The sequence below is a fragment of the Symsagittifera roscoffensis genome, chromosome 10 (assembly GCF_963678635.1).
Source record: "Symsagittifera roscoffensis chromosome 10, txSymRosc1.1, whole genome shotgun sequence".
Lineage (NCBI taxonomy): Eukaryota > Metazoa > Xenacoelomorpha > Acoela > Convolutidae > Symsagittifera > Symsagittifera roscoffensis.
In genome coordinates, this window is record NC_087071.1 from 37,473,631 (window position 1) to 37,495,657 (window position 22,027).

The following is a 22,027-nucleotide window of genomic DNA, read 5'->3' on the forward strand; positions in this document are numbered from 1 at the left end:
GCTCAAATTCGCTAGTGCAACGACCACCACTTCATTAGAAATGGATAAATGAAAAAAATTGAGCACATCGAAATGATAATATCAGCCAGACGCTGTAATCAAAAATGGAAAAACTTGTAACGACAAAAACCGCATCACTGATAGACACATAAAAAGACATGATTCCACAAAAAAAAATTGAAAACAATTATTAAGCACTCCTAGGTAACATCAACAAGTAAAAAAAGAATTATCAACCCCAAAAAGGCAGCTCTGTCTTTCTAATTTAATAAAAACTCAAGGAATGTCTGGTAGTCAAGACCAAGAAGAAAGAAAAACTGCCAGTACTTGACGACAACTTTTTTCGTACAAAACATCACCACAGCGCGAATTCGCTTCTGCAGCGATCGCTAAGTCAGTAGAATCGATGATTGGAGCAACAATGAACACATCAAGTTTTCTTAACTAGCCAGACACTGGCCTGAAAATGAAAAAATTTGTACCACAAAAAATCGCATCATGAATGAACACAAAAAATGACATATTTAAGAAACATAAAGACAAAAACCGAAAACCTAATACTAACATGAATCTTCAGCGAACCCACAACGCATTAACAACCCAAAAAACTGTCGCTGTGTATTTCAAAGAAGTCAAAACTGAAGAAACATTCAGTAGCCAAGACCAGAAGCTAGTGGAAACTACCAATTTGTGACGACAACTTTTTTCGGACAGAAAATCAACACAGCGCATATCCGCTTCTGCAACGGTCGCTAAGTCAGTAGAATCGATGAATGGAGTAACAATGAACACATCATGATTTCTTAACTAGCCACACACTGTCCTAATAAATGAAAAAATATGTACCACAAAAAAACGCATCAAGCATGAACACAAAAAATGACTTATTTCAGAAAAATAAAGACCAAAATCAAAAGCTTAGTACTCCCATGGATTGTCAGCGTACCCACAACAAATTAACAACCCGAAAAAGCGTCACTATGTATTTCAAAGATGTCAAAACTGAAGAAACATTCAGTAGCCAAGACCAGAAGCTAGTGGTAACTACCAATTTGTGATAACTTTATTGAGACAAAAACACTCCAGCTCAAATTCGCTAGTGCAACGGCCACCACTCCAGTAAAAATGAATAAATGAATAAAAGTGAGCACATCAAAATGATAATGTCTGCCAGACGCTGTGATCAAAAATGGAAAAACTTGTAACGAGAAAAACCGCATCACTGATGGACACATAAAAAGACATGATTCCACAGAAATAAATTGAAAACAAATATTAAGCACTCCTAGGTAACATCAACAAGTAAACAAAAAGAATTATCAACCCCAAAAAGGCAGCTCTGTCTTTCATATTTAATAAAAATTCAAGAAATGTCTGGTAGTCAAGACCACGAAGAAAGAAAAACTGCCAGCACTGTGACGAGAACTTTTTTCGGACAAAGAATCATCACAGAGCGAATTCGCTTCTGCAACGATCGCTAACCCGGTAGAACTGATGAATGGAACAACAATGAACACATCAAGATGACTTAACTAGCCCAACAGTGTCCTGAAAAATGAAAAAACTGTACCACAAAAATCGCATCAAGGATGAACCCAAAAAATGACATATTTCAGAAACACAAGGACCAAAATCAAAAACTTATCACTCCCGGGAATTGTCAGCATAACCACAACGCATTAACAACCCAGAAAAGCGTCGCTGTGTTTTTCAAAGACGTCAAAACTGAAGAAACATTCAGTAGCCAAGACCAGAAGCTAGTGGTAACTACCAGTTTGTGATAAATTTATTGAGACAAAAACACTCCAGCTCAAATTCGCTAGTGCAGCGACCACCACTCCATTAAAAATGAATAAATGAATGAAATTGAGCACATCGAAAGGATAATATCAGCCAGACTCTGTGATCAAAAATGGAAAAACTTGTAACGACAAAAACCGCATCACTGATAGACACATAAAAAGAGTTTATTCCACAGAAAAAAATTGAAAACAATTATTAACCACACCTAGGTAACATCAACAAGTAAAAGTGCATTATTAGCCCCAAAAAGGCAGCTCTGTTTTTCAAATTTATGAAAACTCAAGGAATGTCTGGTAGTCAAGAAGAAGTAGAAAGAAAAACTGCCAGTACTATGACGACAACTTTTTTCGGACAAAGAATCACCAAAGCGCAAATTCGCTTCTGCAACGATCGCTAACCCAGTAAAACTGATGAATGGAACAACAATCAACACATCAAGATGACTAAACTAGCCACACAATGTCCTGAAAAATGAAAAGATTTGTACCACAAAAAATCGCATCAAGGATGAACACAAAGAATGACATATTTCAGAAACACAAGGACCAAAATCAAAAATTTATTACTTCCATGAATTGTCAGCATAATCACAACGCATTAACAACCCAAAAAAGCGTGTCGCTGTGTGTTTCAAAGATGTCAAAATTGAAGAAACATTCAGTAGCCAAGACCAGAAGCTAGTGGTAACTACCAACTTGTGATAAATATATTGAGACAAAAACACTGCAGCTCAAATTCGTTAGTGCAACGACCACCACTTCATTAGAAATGAATAAATGAATAAAATTGAGCACATCGAAATGATAATATCACCCAGACGCTGTGATCAAAAATGGAAAAACTTGTCACGACAAAAACCGCATCACTGATAGACACATAAAAAGACATGATTCCACAAAAAAAAATTGAAAACAATTATTAAGCACACCTAGGTAACATCAACAAGTAAAAGTGCATTATTAGCCCCAAAAAGACAGCTCTGTTTTTCAAATTTATGAAAACTCAAAGAATGCCTGGTAGTCAAGAAGAAGTAGAAAGAAAAACTGCCAGTACTGTGACGACAACTTTTTTCGGACAAAGAATCACCAAAGCGCAAATTCGCTTCTGCAACGATCGCTAACCCAGTATAACTGATGAATGGAAGAACAATCAACACATCAAGAGGACTAAACTAGCCACACAATGTCCTGAAAAATGAAAAAAAATTGTACCACAAAAAATCGCATCAAGGATGAACCCAAAAAATGACATATTTCAGAAACACAAGGACCAAAATCAAAAACTTATTACTCCCGGGAATTGTCAGCATAACCACAACGCATTAACAACCCAGAAAAGCGTCGCTGTGTATTTCAAAGATGTCAAAACTGAAGAAACATTCAGTAGCCAAGACCAGAAGCTAGTGGTAACTACCAGTTTGTGATAAATTTATTGAGACAAAAACACTCCAGCTCAAATTCACTAGTGCAACGACCACCACTCCATTATGAATGAATAAATGAATGAAATTGAGCACATCGAAAGGATAATATCAGCCAGACTCTGTGATCAAAATGGAAAAACTTGTAACGACAAAAACCGCATCACTGATAGACACATAAAAAGACATTATTCCACAGAAAAAAATTGAAAACAATTATTAACCACACCTAGGTAACATCAACAAAAAAAAGTGCATTATTAGCCCCAAAAAGGCAGCTCTTTTTTTCAAATTTATGAAAACTCACGGAATGTCTGGTAGTCAATAAGAAGTAGAAAGAAAAACTGCCAGTACTATGATGACAACTTTTTTCGGACAAAGAATCACCAAAGCGCAAAATCGCTTCTGCAACGATCGCTAACCCAGTATAACTGATGAATGGAACAACAATCAACGCATCAAGATGACTAAACTAGCCACACAATGTCCTGAAAAATGAAAAGATTTGTACCACAAAAAATCGCATCAAGGATGAACACAAAAAATGACATATTTCAGAAACACAAGGACCAAAATCAAAAATTTATTACTTCCATGAATTGTCAGCATAATCACAACGCATTAACAACCCAAAAAAGCGTCGCTGTGTGTTTCAAAGATGTCAAAATTGAAGAAACATTCAGTAGCCAAGACCAGAAGCTAGTGGTAACTACCAATTTGTGATAAATTTATTGAGACAAAAACACTGCAGCTCAAATTCGCTAGTGCAACGACCACCCACTTCATTAGAAACGAATAAATGAATAAAATTGAGCACATCGAAATGATAATATCAGCCAGACGCTGTGATCAAAAATGAAAAAACTTGTAACGACAAAAACCGCATCACTGATAGACACATAAAAAGACATGATTCCACAAAAAAAAATTGAAAACAATTATTAACCACACCTAGGTAACATCATCAAGTAAACGTGCATTATTGGCCCCAAAAAGGCAGCTCTGTTTTTCAAATTTATGAAAACTCAAGGAATGTCTGGTAGTCAAGAAGAAAAAGAAAGAAAAACTGCCAGTACTGTGACGACAACTTTTTTCGGACAAAGAATCACCACAGCGCGAATTCGCTTCTGCAACGATCGCTAACCCGCTAGAACTGATGAATGGAACAACAATGAACACATCAAGATGACTTAACTAGCCCAACAATGTCCTGAAAAATGAAAAAAATTGTACCACAAAAAATCGCATCAAGGATGAACTCAAAAAATGACATATTTCAGAAACACAGGGACCAAAATCAAAAACTTGGTACTCCCATAGATTTTCAGCGTACCCACAACGCATTAACAACCGAAAAAAGCGTCGCTGTGTATTTCAAAGATGTTAAAACTGAAGAAACATTCAGTAGCCAAGACCAGAAGCTAGTGGTAACTACCAAATTGTGATAAATTTATTGAGACAAAAACACTGCAGCTCAAATTCGCTAGTGCAACGACCAGTACTACAGTAGAAATGAATAAATGAATAAAATTGAGCTCATCGAAATGATAATATCAGCCAGACGCTGTGATCAAAAATGGAAAAACTTGTAACGACAAAAACCGCATCACTGATAGACACATAAAAAGAGATGATTCCACAGAAAAAAATGGAAAACAAATTTAAGCACACCTAGGTAACATCAACAAGTGAAAGTGCTTTATTAGCCACAAAAAGGCAGCTCTGTTTTTCAAATTTATGAAAATTCAAGGAATGTCTGGTAGTCAAGAAGAAGTAGAAAGAAAAACTGCGAGTACTGTGACGACAACTTTTTTCGGACAAAGAATCACCACAGCGCGAATTCGCTTCTGCAACGATCGCTAACCCGCTAGAACTGATGAATGGAACAACAATGAACACATCAAGATGACTTAACTAGCCCAACAAAGTCCTGAAAAAAGGAAAAAATTGTACCACAAAAAATCGCATCAAGGATGAACCCAAAAAGTGACATATTTCAGAAACACAAAGACCAAAATCAAAAACTTATTACTCCCATGAATTTTCAGCATAACCAAAACGCATTAACAACCCAAAAAAGCGTCGCTGTCTGTTTCAAAGATGTCAAAACTGAAGAAACTGAAGTAACTACCAATTTAAGATAAATTTATTGAGACAAAAACAATCCAGCTCAAACTCGCTAGTGCAACAACCACCACTCCAGTATAAATGAATGAATGAAAAAAATTGAGCACATCGAAATGATAAAATCAGCCAGACGCTGTGATCAAAAATGGAAAAACTTGTAACGACAAAAACCGCATCACTGATAGACACATAAAAAGACTTGATTCCACAGAAAAAAATTGAAAACAATTATTAAGCACACCTATGTAACATCAACAAGTAAAAGTGCTTTATTAGCCCCAAAAAGGCAGCTCTGTTTTTCAAATTTATGAAAATTCAAGGAATGTCTGGTAGTCAAGAAGAAGTAGAAAGAAAAACTGCGAGTACTGTGATGACAATTTTTTTCGGTCAAAGAATCACCACAGCGCGAATTCGCTTCTGCAACGATCGCTAACCCGCTAGAACTGATGAATGGAACAACAATGAACTTATCAAGATGACTTAACTAGCCCAACAAAGTCCTGAAAAAAGGAAAAAATTGTACCACAAAAAATCGCATCAAGGATGAACCCAAAAAATGACATATTTCAGAAACACAAGGACCAAAATCAAAAACTTTTTACTCCCATGAATTTTCAGCATAACCACAACGCATTAACAAGCCAAAAAAGCGTCGCTGTGAATTTCAAAGATGTCAAAACTGAAGAAACATTCAGAAGCCAAGACCAGAAGCTAGTGGTAACTACCAATTTGTGATAAATTTATTGAGACAAAAACACTCCAGCTCAAATTCGCTAGTGCAACGACCACCACTTCAGTAGAAATGAATAAATCAATAAAATTGAGCACATCGAAAAGATAATATCAGCCAGACGCTGTGATTAAAAATGAAAAAACTTGTAACGACAAAAACCGCATCACTGATAGAGACATAAAAAGACATGATTCCACAGAAAAAAATTGAAAACAATTATTAAGCACTCCTAGGTAACATCAACAAGTAAAAGTGCATTATTAGCCCAAAAAAGGCAGCTCTGTTTTTCAAATTTATGAAAACTCAAGGAATGTCTGGTATTCAAGAAGAAGAAGAAAGAAAAACTGCCAGTACTGTGACGACAACTTCTTTCGGACAAAGAATCACCAAAGCGCAAATTCGCTTCTGCAACGATCGCTAACCCAGTATAACTGATGAATGGAACAACAATGAACACATCAAGATGACTTAACTAGCCCAACAATGTCGTGAAAAATGAAAACAATTGTACCACAAAAGATCGCATCAAGGATAAACACAAAAAATGACATAATTCAGAAACATAAAAACAAAAATCAAAAACTTAGAACTCCCATGAACTGCCAGCAAACCCAAAACGCATTAACAACCCAAAAAAATGTCGCTGTGCATTTCAAAGATGTCAAAACTGAAGAAACATTCAGTTGCCAAGACCAGAAGCTAGTGGAAGCTACCAATTTGTGATAAATTTATTGAGACAAAAACACTCCAGCTCAAATTCGCTAGTGCAACGACCACCATTCCAGTAGAAATGAATAAATCAATAAAATTGAGCACATCGAAAAGATAATATCAGCCAGACGCTGTGATCAAAAATGAAAAAACTTGTAACGACAAAAACCGCATCACTGATAGAGACATAAAAAGACATGATTCCACAGAAAAAAAATTGAAAACAATTATTAAGCACTCCTAGGTAACATCAACAAGTAAAAATGCATTATTAGCCCCAAAAAGGCAGCTCTGTTTTTCAAACTTATGAAAACTCAAGGAATGTCTGGTAGTCAAGAAGAAGAAGAAAGAAAAACTGCCAGTACTGTGACGACAACTTTTTTCGGACAAAGAATCACCACAGCGCGAATTCGCTTCTGCAACGATCGCTAACCCGCTAGAACTGATGAATGGAACAACAATGAACACATCAAGATGACTTAACTAGCCCAACAATGTCGTGAAAAATGAAAACAATTGTACCACAAAAGATCGCATCAAGGATAAACACAAAAAATGACATAATTCAGAAACATAAAAACAAAAATCAAAAACTTAGAACTCCCATGAACTGCTAGCAAACCCACAACGCATTAACAACCCAAAAAAATGTCGCTGTGCATTTCAAAGATGTCAAAACTGAAGAAACATTCAGTTGTCAAGACCAGAAGCTAGTGGAAACTACCAATTTGTGAGGACAACTTTATTTGGACAAAAAGTCACCACAGCGCAAATCCGCTTCTGCAAAGATCGCTAAACCAGCAGTATTTATGATTGAAAACAATGAATTCATCAAGACTTCTTAACTAGCCACACACTGTCATGGAAAATGAAAAAAGTTGTACCACAAAAATCGCATCAAGGATGAACACAAAAAAGACGTATTTCGGAAACATAAGTACTAAAATCCAAAACCCAGAACTCTCATGATCAGCCAGCATACCCAAAAGGCATCAACAAACCAAAAAAGCAGCGCTGCAAGTTTCAAAGATGTCAAAACTGAAGAAGCATTCAGTAGCCAAGACCGGAAGCTAGTGGAAACTACCATTTTGTGACGACAACTTTTTTCGGACAAAAATTTACCACAGAGCAAATCCGCTTCTTCAACGATCGCTAACCCAGAACAGGTGACAAATGGAACAGCAATGAACACAGCAAGATGACTTAACTAGTCAAACAGCGTCCTGAAAAATGAAAAAAATTGCACAACACAAAAAATAGCATCAAGGTTGAACACAAAAAAGTCATACTACAGAAACATAATGACCAAAATCAAAAACTTGGTACTCCCATGAAGTGTCAGCATACCCACAACACATTAACACATTAACAACCCAAAAAAAGTTGTCGTTGTGTGTTTTTTTGGTTGTCAAATTTGAAGAAACATTCAGTAGCCAGGACCAGAAGCTGGTGGAAACAACCAATTTGTAACGACAATTTGTTTCGGACAAAAAAAAACTACCACAGCGCAAATCCGCTTCTGCAACAATCTTTAACTTAGTAGAATTGAGGAATGGAACAACAATGAACACATCAAGATTTCTTAAATAGCCACACACTGTCCTCAAAAAGAAAAAAAATTGTACCACAAAAAATCCTATCAAGGATGAAAATCCTGCAACGATATTTAACCTAGTAGAATTGAGGGATGGAACAACAATGAACACATCAAGATTTCTTAACTAGCCACACACTGTCCTCAAAAAGAAAAAAAATTGTGAAACAAAAAATCCTATCAAGGATGAACACAGAAAAAGACATATTTCAGAAACATAAATACCAAAATCTTCAGAATTAACAACCCAAAAGAAGTTAACGTTGTGTATTTTTTGGTTGTCAAATTTGAAGAAGCATTCAGTAGCCAGGACCAGAAACATAAAGACCAAAATCAAAAACTTGGTACTCCCATGAAGTGTCAGCATACCCACAACACATTAACACATTAACAACCCAAAAAAAGTTGTCGTTGTGTGTTTTTTGGTTGTCAAATTTGAAGAAACATTCAGTAGCCAGGACCAGAAGCTGGTGGAAACAACCAATTTGTAACGACAATTTGTTTCGGACAAAAAAAAACTACCACAGCGCAAATCCGCTTCTGCAACGATCTTTAACCTAGTAGAATTGAGGAATGGAACAACAATGAACACATCAAGATTCTTAAATAGCCACACACTGTCCTCAAAAAGAAAAAAAAATGTACCACAAAAAATCCTATCAAGGATGAAAATCCTGCAACGATATTTAACCTAGTAGAATTGAGGGATGGAACAACAATGAACACATCAAGATTTCTTAGCTAGCCACACACTGTCCTCAAAAAGAAAAAAAATTGTGAAACAAAAAATCCTATCAAGGATGATCACAGAAAAAGACATATTTCAGAAACATAAATACCAAAATCTTCAGAATTAACAACCCAAAAGAAGTTAACGTTGTGTATTTTTTGGTTGTCAAATTTGAAGAAGCATTCAGTAGCCAGGACCAGAAACATAAAGACCAAAATCAAAAAATTAGTACTCCCATGAATCTTCAGCATTAACAACCCAAAAAAAGTTGTCGTTGTGTATTTTTTTGATTGTCAAATTTGAAAAAACATTCAGTAGCCAGGACCAGAAGCTAGTGGAAACAACCAATTTGTAACGACAATTTTTTCGGACAAAAAACTACTACTGCGCAAATCCGCTTCAACGATCTTTAACCTAGTAGAATTGAGGAATGGAAGAACAATGAACACATCAAGATTTCTTAACTAGCCACACACTGTCCTCAAAAAGAAGAAAAACTTGTACCACAAAAAATCCTATCAAGCATGAACACAGAAAAAGACATATTTCAGAAACATAAATACCAAAATCCAAAACCCAGAACTCCGTTGAATAGTCAGCACACCCACAACGCATTAACCACCCAAAAAATTGTCGCTGTGTATTTCAAAGATGTCAAAACTGAAGAAACATTCAGTAGCCAAGACCAGAAGCTAGTGGAAACTACAAATTTGTGGCAGCTTTTTTCGGAAAAAAATCACTACAACGCAAATCCGCTTCGGCAACGATCGCTAACCCAGTGGAATCGATGAATGGAACAACAATGAACACATCAAGATTTCTTAACCAGCCCCATACCGTCCTGGAAAATGAAAAAATTTGAACCACAAAAAATCGCATCATGGATGAACACAAAAAAGACATATTTCAGAAACATAAATACGAAAACCCAAAATCAGAACTCCCACGAACAGTCAACAAACCCACAACGCATTAACAAACCAAAAAAGCAGCGCTGTGAATTTCAAAGATGTCAAAACTGAAGAAACATTCAGTAGCCAAGACCAGAAGCTAGTGGAAACTACCAATTTGTGGCGACAAATGTTTTCGGACAAAAAATTACCACCGAGCAAATCGGCTTCTGCAACGATCGCTAACCAAGTAGAACTGATGAAGGGAACATCAATGAACACATCAAGATGACTTAACTAGCCACACAATGTCCTGAAAAAAGAAAAAAATTTGTACCACAAAAGATTGCGTCGAAGATAAACACAAAAAATGACATATTTCAGAAATATAAAGACCAAAATCAAAAAATTAGTACTCCCATGAATTTTCAGCATAACCACAACGCATTAAAAACCCAAAAAAGCGTCGCTGTCTATTTCAAAGATGTCAAAACTGAAGAAACATTCAGTAACCAAGACCAGAAGCTAGTGGTTACTACCAATTCAAGAGACAAAAACACTCCAGCTCAAATTCGCTAGTGCAACGGCCACCACTCCACTAAAAGTGAATAAATGAATAAAATTGAGCACATCGAAATGATAAAATCAGCCAGACGCTGTGATCAAAAATGGAAAAACTTGTAACGAGAGAAACCGTATCACTGATAGACACATAAAAAGACATGATTCCACAGAAACAAATTGACAACAATTATAAAGCACTCCTAGGTAACAACAACAAGTAAAAAATGCATTATCAACCCCAAAAAGGCAGCTCTGTTTTTCAAATTTGTGAAAACTCAAGGAATGTCTGGGAGTCAAGACTAAAAAGATAGAAAAACTGCCAGTACTGTGACGACAATTTTTTTCGGACAAAGAATCACCAAAGCGCAAATTCGCTTCTGCAACGATCGCTAATCCAGTAGAACTGATAAATGGAACAACAGTGAACACATCAAGATGGCTTAACTAGCCACAAAATGTCCTGAAAACTAAAAAAAAATGTATCAAGGATAAACACAAAAAATGACATATTTCAGAAACATAGAGACAAAAATCAAAACCTTAGTATTCCATTGAACTGTCAGCAAACCAACAACGCATTAACAACCCAAAAAAATGTCGCTGTGTATTTCAAAGATGTCAAAACTGAAGAAAAATTCAGTAGCCAAGACCAGAAGCTAGTGGAAACTACCAATTTGTGACAACTTTCTTCGGACCTAAAATCACCACAACGCAAATCCGCTTAAGCAACGATGGCTAAATTAGCAGAATTGATGATTTAATCAACAATTAACTCATCAAGACTTCTTAACTAGCCACATACTGTCTTGAAAAATGAAAAAAAATTGTACCACAAAAATCGCATCAAGGATGAACACAAAAAAAAGACGTATTCCGGAAACATAAATACCAAAATCCGAATCCCAGAACTCCCATGAACAGCCAGCATACCCAAAACGCATTACCAAACCAAAAAAGTAGCGCTGCGTATTTCAAAGACGTCAAAACTGAAGAAGCATTCAGTAGCCAAGACCAGAAGCTAGTGGAAACTAGCATTTTGTGACGACAACTTTTTTCGGACAAAAAATTACTATAGAGCAAATCCGCTTCTGCAATGATCGCTAACCCAGAATAACTGATGAATGGAACAACAATGAACACAGCAAGATGACTTAACTAGCCACACATCGTCCTGAAAAATGAAAAAATTTGTACCACAAAAAATCGCATCAAGGATAAGCACAAAAAAGACATATTTCAGAAACATAAATAGCAAAATCCAGAACCCAGATTTCCCATGAACAGTCAGCATACCCACAACGCAATAAATACCCAAAAAACAGTCGCTGTGTAATTCAAAGATGTCAAAACTGAAGAAACATTAAGACCAAAATCAAAAACTTAGCACTACCATGAACCGTCAGCATACCCACAACGCAATAACACATTAACAACCCAAAAAAAATTATCTTTGTGTATTTTTTGTTTGTCAAAACTGAAGAAACATTCAGTAGCCAGGACCAGAAGCTAGTGGAAACAACCAATTTGTAACGACAACTTTTTTCGGACAAAAAATCACCACAAGGCAAATCCGCTTCTGCAACGGTCGCTAAACCAGTAAAATTGATGATTAGAATAACAATCAACTCATCAAGATTTCTTAACTAGTCACATACTGTCCTGGAATGTAAGAAATTTGAACCACAAAAAATTGCATCATGGATGAACACAAAAAAGACCAATTTCAGAAACATAAATAACAAAATCCAAAACCCAGAACTCCCATGAATAGTCAGCGTACCCACAACGCATTAAACACCCAAAAAACTGTCGCTGTGTATTTCAAAGATGTCAAAACTGAAGAAACATTCAGTAGCCAAGACCAGAAGCTAGTGGAAACAACCAATTTGTAACGACAAATTTTTTTCGGACAAAAAAACACCACAGCGCAAATCCGCTTCTGCAACGATCGCTAAACTAGTGGAATTGATGATAAGAACAACAATCAACTCATCAAGATTTCTTAACTAACCACACACTGTCCTGAAAAATGAAAAAATTTCTACCACAAAAAATCGCATCAAGGATGAACACAGAAAAAGACATATTTCAGAAACATAAATACCAAAATCCAAAACGCAGAACTCCCATGAACAGTCAGCATACCCACAACACCTTAAAAACCCAACAAATTGTCGCTGTGTATTTCAAAGATGTCAAAATTGAAGAAACATTCAGTAGCCAAGACCAGAAGCTAGTGGAAACTACCAATTTGTGACAGCTTTATGAAGACAAAAACTTTCCAGTGCAAATTTATTCACTAGTGCAACGACCACTACGCCAGTAGAATTGAATAAATGAATAAAAAAGAGCACATCAAAAAGATAATATCAGCCAGACACTGTGGTCAAAAATGGAAAACTTGTAACGAGAAAAATCGCATCACTGATAGACACATAAAAAGACATGATTCCAGAGAAAAAAAATCGAAAGAAAAATATTAAGCACTCCTAGGTAACATCAACAAGTAAAAAATGCGTTATCAACCCCAAAAAGGCAGCGCTGTCTTTCAAATTTATGAAAACTCAAGGAATATCTGGTAGTCAAGGCAAAAAGAAAGAAAAACTGCCAGTACTGTGACGAAAACTTTTTCTGACAAAAAATCACCGCAGCGCAAATCCGCTTCTGCAACGATCGCCAAACCAGTGGAATCGATGAAAGGAACAACAAAGAACACATCAATACTTCTTAACTAGCCACATACCGTCCTGGAAAATGGAAAAATTTGAACCACAAAAAGTCGCACCAAAATCAAAAAATCACTACTCCCATAAACCTTCAGCATATCCACAACGCGCTAACAACGCAAAAAAGGGTCGCTGTGTAATTGAAAGATCGAATAAACATTCAGTAGCCAAGACAAAACTGAAGAAACATTCAGTAGCCAAGACAAAATGAAGAAACATTAAAAAGCCTAGACCAGGAAACTACCAAATTGTGATGACAACTTTTCGGCTTTTCGAACTAAAAATCAACACAACGGAAATCCGCTTCTGCAACGATCACTAACCCAGTAGAACTGATGAATGGAACAACAATGAATACATCAAGATGTTTTTACTAGCCCCATACTGTCCCAGAAAATGAAGAAAAAAAATGTACCACAAAAAATCTTTTCAAGGCTGAACACATAAAAAGACAAATTTGACATTGCCAAAAAGAATTTACGTGACGTTTGCGATCGAATAGTAACCGAATGTTTGGCAGCAAAAAAGAACTTTACAGTCAAGAAACGAAAAAATGAAAACCACATTTCAGAACAACAACAAAAGCAACAACGAAACAACATCAGCAACAACAACTACAGCACCAACGACCACAACTACAGCAACGACGACAACAACAGCAGCAACAACATTCGAAACAAGACGGTACTCCCAATTGAATTCATCAATTGTACTACGAGATACTTATGAAAATATATGTAGAGTTATTAAAAAAACCAGACTCGTAACATCTAAAATTGACAAATACAACTGACTAAAACTAATTTAACAGCATAGCGGATGACAACATTTTACGCTTAATATCAAAGTTTTATCATCCTATCTCCAATGCACATTGAGTTATCCAATCTGTTATCGAGCTCTTCAGTATTATTAAAGTTTCTCTAAAAAGTCTGCAATAAAATTTCCTGTATACTCATCAAATCAAGCAAAATGGGGTATTGCGAGAAAGCTCTTCTCAGTAACAAACGAATGGTACCTCTTCTACTTGACTCCATCAACTTTTCGACGAGTTGTTTTTAAAAGACTGATGTGTACCCATTAAAAAAAAAGACCTGTAAGAACATAAATTGACAAAAATCTGACTAAATTAAATTAACCCTAAGCCTGATTATAACATCATAAACACTGTTGCGTTTTACGCTTAAGCCAAAAGTTTTACCATCCTAGCTTCAAAATACGAGGAGTTATCAAATCTTTTATCGAGAACTTAAACTGGTTTTAACGTTTCTCTAATAAATATGCATATATTTTTCCTAAATATTTACCAAAACAAACAAACTCGGGCACTAGGAGAAAACCCTGCTCAAGACCGAACTAATGATACTCCTCCCACTTAAATCCGTCTTCTCTACGAATTTTTCTTCCTAAAAAAACTAGTGTGTACTCATTAAAAAAAGTCCCGTAACAAGAAAAAGGACTTTAACAACAAAAAAAATGACTAAAAAAGTAACTGAAAAGGTTTTAACAGTAAATCTGATATTAAAATCATCAATTCTGTTGAATTTTACGATTAATCTAAAAGTTTTATCACCATAGCTTCAATACACATTGAGTTATCACATCTTCTATTGAGCCCTTCAACTGGTTTTAACGTTTCTCTAATAATATTGCATATATTTACTAATGCATATATTTTTCCTAAATACTTACCAAAACAAACAAACTCGTGTACTAGGAGAAAGCGCTGCTCAAGACCTAACTAATGATACCCCTTCCACTTAAATCCTTCATCTCTAAGACGAGTTGTTCTTAAAAAACTGATGTATACTCAATGATAAAAAAAAGTCCTAAAACAACAAAAAATGACCAACAAAAGTGACTGAAAACGTTTAACTGTAAATTTGGTGATAACATCATCAATACTGTTGTATTTTACGCTTAACCTCAAAGTTTTATCATCCTAGTTTCAATGTACAATGAGTTATGACATCTTTTATCGAGCAGTTCAACTGGTTTTAACGTTTCTCTAATAAATATGCATATATTTTTCCTAAATACTTAACAAAACAAACAAACTCAAGACCGAACTAATGATACCCCTTCCACTTAAATCCGTCATCTCTATGACGAGTTCTTCTTAAACAAACTGATGTGTACTCATTACAAAAAAAATCCTGTAACAACAAAAAATGACCAAAAAAATGATTGAAATACTTTAACAGTAAATCTGATAAAACCATCATCAATAATGTAGTAATTTACGCTTAACATCAAAGTTTTATCATCCTAGTTTCAATTTACAATGAGATAACCCATCTTTTATCGAGCCCTTCAACTGGTTTTAACGTTTCTCTAAAAAATATGCTTATATTTTTCCTAAATAACTAACAAAACAAACAAACTCGGGTACTAGGAGTAAGCCCTGCTCAAAACCGAACTAATTGTACCCCTTCCACTTGAATCCGTCATCTCTACTACGAGTTGTTCTTAAAAAACTGATGTATACTCAAAAATAAAAAAAAAGTCCTTTAACAACAAAAAAATGACCAAAAAAAGTGACTGAAAACGTTTAACTGTAAATTTGGTGATAACATCATCAATACTGTTGTATTTTACGCTTAACCTCAAAGCTTTATCATCCTAGTTTCAATATACAATGAGTTATGACATCTTTTATCGAGCAGTTCAACTGGTTTACCGTTTCTCTAATAAATATGCATATATTTTTCCTATATACTTAACAAAACAAACAAACTCGGGTACTAGAAGAAAGCCCTGCTCAAGATCGAACTCATGATACCCCTTCCACTTGAATTCGTCATCTCTACTACGAGTTGTTCTTGAAAAACTGATGTATACTCAATAATAAAAAAAAAAGTCCTTTAACAACAAAAAAATGACCAAAAAAAAAGGCTGAAAACGTTTAACTGTAAATTTGGTGATAACATCATCAATACTGTTGTATTTTACGTTTAACCTCAAAGCTTTATCATCCTAGTTTCAATTTACAATGAGATAACCCATCTTTTATCGAGCCCTTCAACTGGTTTTAACGTTTCTCTAATAAATATGCATATATTTTTCCTAAATACTTAACAAAACAAACAAACTCGGGTACTAGAAGAAAGCCCTGCTCAAGACCGAACTCATGACACCCCTTCCACTTGAATCCGTCATCTCTACTACGAGTTGTTCTTAAAAAACTGATGCATACTCAATAATAAAAAAAGTCCTGTAACAACAAAAAATGACCAAAAAAAGTGACTGAAAACGTTTAACTGTAAATTTGGTGATAACATCATCAATACTGTCGTATTTTACGCTTAACCTCAAAGCTTTATCATCCTAGTTTCAATATACAATGAGTTATGACATCTTTTATCGAGCAGTTCAACTGGTTTACCGTTTCTCTAATAAATATGCATATATTTTTCCTATATACTTAACAAAACAAACAAACTCGGGTACTAGAAGAAAGCCCTGCTCAAGATCGAACTCATGATACCCCTTCCACTTGAATCCGTCATCTCTACTACGAGTTGTTCTTAAAAAACTGATGTATACTCAATAATGAAAAAAAATCCTGTAACAACAAAAAAATGACCAAAAAAAGTGACTGAAAACGATTAACTGTAAATTTGGTGATAACATCATCAATACTGTCGTATTTTACGCTTAACCTCAAAGCTTTATCATCCTAGTTTCAATATACAATGAGTTATGACATCTTTTATCGAGCAGTTCAACTGGTTTTAACGTTTCTCTAATAAATATGCATATATTTTTCCTAAATACTTAACAAAACAAACAAACTCGGGTACTAGAAGAAAGCCCTGCTCAAGACCGAACTCATGACACCCCTTCCACTTGAATCCGTCATCTCTACTACGAGTTGTTCTTAAAAAACTGATGCATACTCAATAATAAAAAAAGTCCTGTAACAACAAAAAATGACCAAAAAAAGTGACTGAAAACGTTTAACTGTAAATTTGGGGATAAAATCATCAATACTGTTGTATTTTACGCTTAACCTCAAAGCTTTATTATCCTAGTTTCAATATACAATGAGTTATGACATCTTTTATCGAGCAGTTCAACTGGTTTTAACGTTTCTCTAATAAATATGCATATATTTTTCCTAAATACTTAACAAAACAAACAAACTCGGGTACTAGGAGTAAGCCCTGCTCAAAACCGAACTAATGATACCCCTTCCACTTGAATCCGTCATCTCTACTACGAGTTGTTCTTAAAAAAACTGATGTATACTCAATAATAAAAAGAAGTCCTGTAACAACAAAAAATGACCAAAAAAAGTGACTGAAAACGTTTAACTGTAAATTTGGTGATAAAATCATCAATACTGTTGTATTTTACGCTTAACCTCAAAGCTTTATCACCCTAGTTTTGATATACAATGAGTTATGACATCTTTTATCGAGCAGTTCAACTGGTTTTAACGTTTCTCTAATAAATATGCATATATTTTTCCTAAATACTTATTAAAACAAACAAACTTGGGTACTAGAAGAAAGCCCTGCTCAAGACCAAACTAATGATACCCCTTCCACTTAAATCCGTCATCTCTATGACAAATTCTTATTAAAAAAAACTGATGTGTACTCATTACAAAAAAAATCCTATAACAACAAAAAATGACCAAAAAAAGTGATTGAAACACTTTAACACTAAATCTGATAAAACCATCATCAATAATGTAGTAATTTACGCTTAACATCAAAGTTTTATTATCCTAGTTTTAATTTACATTGAGATAACCCATCTTTTATTGAGCCCTTTAACTGGTTTTAACGTTTCTCTAAAAAATATGCTTATATTTTTCCTAAATAACTAACAAAACAAACAAACTCGGGTACTAGGAGTAAGCCCTGCTCAAAACCGAACTAATGATACCCCTTCCACTTGAATCCGTCTTCTCTACTACGAGTTGTTCTTAAAAAACTGATGTATACTCATTAATAAAAAAAATCCTGTAACAACAAAAATTGACTTACAAACCTGACTAAACCTATTTTAACCGTACTCATGATGCTAACATCTTGAACACCGGTATAATCTACGCTTAACCTCGAATTTGTATCATCCTAGCTGCAATATACATAGAGTTCAAGGCATGGTCCCATATAAAGATAGTCAACAAGCATGGAGGTCATCACGAAAAAAATTCGAAGACCGGTCAAAACAAGCAAAAACGGGTACTGGAAGACAGTACAGCCCACGACTGACTAACTAATAGCTTTTATTATCAAACAGGTCAAAATAGTACGGTTTTTATAAAATGCACTTCTTATAATTCTGTTTTTATGAAAAAATACTTTTGAGTCGAGCAGGCAAAAAAAGCGCCTACTCTAAGTGCTTAGTTGAAAAACCTGTACAAAGAATCATCCAAAGGTTCATTTTGATCATAAATAGATATTTACAGGTGACAAAAGCCTTTGAATGCAAAATTTCGTAACATATTCCGCTGAAAATTATGTACAAGTTGAGCATAAACTAAAGCTTTGGGTTAAGGTTTTTAAAAAAATAACCTAACCAGTTTTTAATAATTACAGCACAATTTAATGTGCTCTATTACTAAATCTGCTTCTGCAGTCGCTTCGAGAGCTACCTCGTTCGCTCAAACTGAAAGTTTGTTCAGATGTAATTGCAAATTTCAATGTGTTATTTTGCTACTTTGCATAAATTTTTTGTTTTCGGTACGGCTTCTCTAATAGGTTTTCTCAGAAACTAAAACTACAATAGGTTCATCGTAATCACGCACTTATTTTGTTTTCCAACATAACAGTCGAGCTTCTAAAAACCTTGCGTTCCTCAGTAAAAAAGTAAACTTCAAAGACACGAGGAAAAACTCAGAATAGATATAAAACTCACTTCTCGCAAAAGTTGCGATTAGTCGAAAACACAATTTTCTCACTAATTTGGCAAAAAATGGGAGTGCTTTAGAGAGCTCTATTCATTGTCTTTTGATTGAAACTACAATAAAATCAACTTAAAATTGACTCATACAGTTATGAGTCCTAGAAAAAAATATTGATAACAGAATGACTGGCAGCAAAAAAAAGATCAATTCTCTACGGAAACTTATTAGATTTTTAAAAAAATGGTATGGTTGAGCTTCTCTTGAGATACGAATTTTTTAAGTTACCATTTTCAGAGCTTAAAGTTTCACTTTCTTGTTACGTCCTAAAAAGAAAAACATTTCGACTAGGAAAAAAAATTTGGCTATTCGTTAGCCTTTGTTCATACCTGCATAAAAAATAGCTTTTTTGACTTTTCTTTGGCTTCGAATGAGTTGCAGGAAATCACACAAAGATGAAAAGATTGGGAAAGTTTAAAAAGATTGAAAAAGCAATGAGAATTCCGGGAGTATTAGGATGAATTGAGCGGTCAGGACTTGAGATATATGTAGAAGCGAGGTTTTAAGCATTAATTGTATTTTATTACAGCTATCGTTGTTGCTGGTAGCTGGATTAATCAATTAGTGATTGTTGTATACTTGATCAGTATGAACAATTTGGTGATATTTACAGTATTATATAATGATCAAACAGCAAACTTTCCATTAGGAATAATGCACAATTAAGTAGTGATAACTATTTCTCTTGGATAATGTTTGATATTACACTCAATGACATCATGATAATCTAAGATCATGACAATTGTCTCATTTCAAAGTGAAAAAAAACTCAGAAAAATGTTTTTATTTAAAAATTTTTGAAACCGATTTTCTGGCCTAAGTTTTCGAAAAAAATGGGTAAATCATGAGTATCACTTAAATGTTGAATGGGCAAACCTGTTTTGTTTTCCCAAAGACGAATATTGCGTCACTTATTCAGAGTTGATCCAAAGAGAAATGTTGTGGCTAGAAATTTGGTTTTTGTAATTTTTTTTTCAATTCTGTTTTCTAAACAATTTGAAATTATTTTAATGAAAACCTAATCCCAACCTAACCCTAACTCCAACCCTACCCAGAATCATTTTCCGAGAAGAAGAACTGTGTGGCTCCCACCTTTGAGATCTCAGTTTTAGTCGTCGTAAGCTAACAATTTGTGACGATTAAAACTGAGCAAAAAACCTGGTTTTCAAACGTCGTTTTTGATGAGCAAGGTGTTTTAAATTGAGCAAAAGCACTCTTAATTACTTTAAACTTGATTAAAAACAAGTTTTAACATGTTTTTGAACATCTTGCCTCTTATGAAAAAATGGTTATCATACATTTTTCATGTATGGAAATTGTATGATAACCATTTTCTTTGCTTCAAATAAAATTTTCGTTTTTGATGAGCAATGTCCTTTAAATTGAGCAAAGGCACTCTTAAATAAATTCAATTTATTCATAAACAAGTTTGAGCAATTTCTGCAAATCTTGCCTTTCATGAAAAAATGGTTATCATACAATTTTCATATATGGAAATTGTATGATAGCCATTTTTTTTCAAAAAATAAACGTGGTTATTTTTATCACCAGACTGTAGTATTTGGTTCAAATAGCCGAATAAACTAGATTGAATCTTTTTCCAATGGTTTTTTGAAATTGTATGAAAATTGTATGATTAGCATTTTTGTATACATTTGATGCAGGCAATTGTATGATAAGCTTTCTCGGTGTGTAAAAATGTAAGATAAGCATTTTCGGTTTATGGAGGTCAACCCGGGGTCACATTACGTTTCCAGGCCTTTTTGTTAGTTTTAATCGGTTTTCTTTATAAGACCGCTCAAAAACCGCTGAAAAACCGCTCAAATAATGCTTGAAAAACCGTTCAAAAATCAGCGCAAGAAATGAGCGGTTTTTGAGCGGTTTTTTAAGCAAGATTTGAGCGGTTTGAGCCGTTTTTTCCAAAAAAGGCCCAAACCGCCCAAACCGCCCAAACCGCCCAAACCGCTCAAACCGCTCAAATCTTGCTGAAAAACCGCTCAAACCGCTCATATCTTGAGCGGTTTTTGAGCGGGATCTCGACCCGGGCAATTTGAACAAATAAAATGTACACAAAAGTCTTACAACTAAAAACTTGGAGGTGTCTAAAAAGAGACAAACAAAGACATTTTTTAAAACCTTAGAAAGATCACGAGTTGCGAAGTCATCACAAAGCACAAGACAAATTCATGAAAAAATTTAGTTCCTTCAGATGCCGCTTTGTAAATTTACCGCCGATCTCGTTTTTCCACAATCACGACTGCCAGTCAAAAATCATTCCTAATTTTGTTCTTTGAAAAACGGTAAGCTTCTTGGTTATGTCTCATCCAATTTAGTATATATTTTTTCCTAATAGTTATTGACTCAAAAAACTAAGCTACACATTTTCAAAAAATAATATTGCAGGAATTTTTTTTCGGCCGTCAATTTTTCTCGGAAATCGACCTGTTTTGTATTATAATCAAAGCAAACAAGGCTCTTTTTCCTTCCCCCCCCCACCTGCAAATTTTTATAAATGAAGCTACTGTTCACTTTGTCCGATTGTCATGAACATTGACATGCAGACTAATTAGGCCATGACAAACATATTTGGTCTCCATAATAAACCTCGTAAAACCACTCGTTAAACCATAAAGTTCATGTTTGAGTGAGGTGGGGGGAAGAGGAAAAAGAGCCACAAACAAAGCTCCCCTCCAACCATAAGATGAAAAAAAAATCGATCGGTGGGTTTATTACGTTTATTTTAGAAGTTTTTGGAAAGCTTTTAACGGAATCTCTTCAGGCTCCGAAATACTTCATATGCAACTTTTTG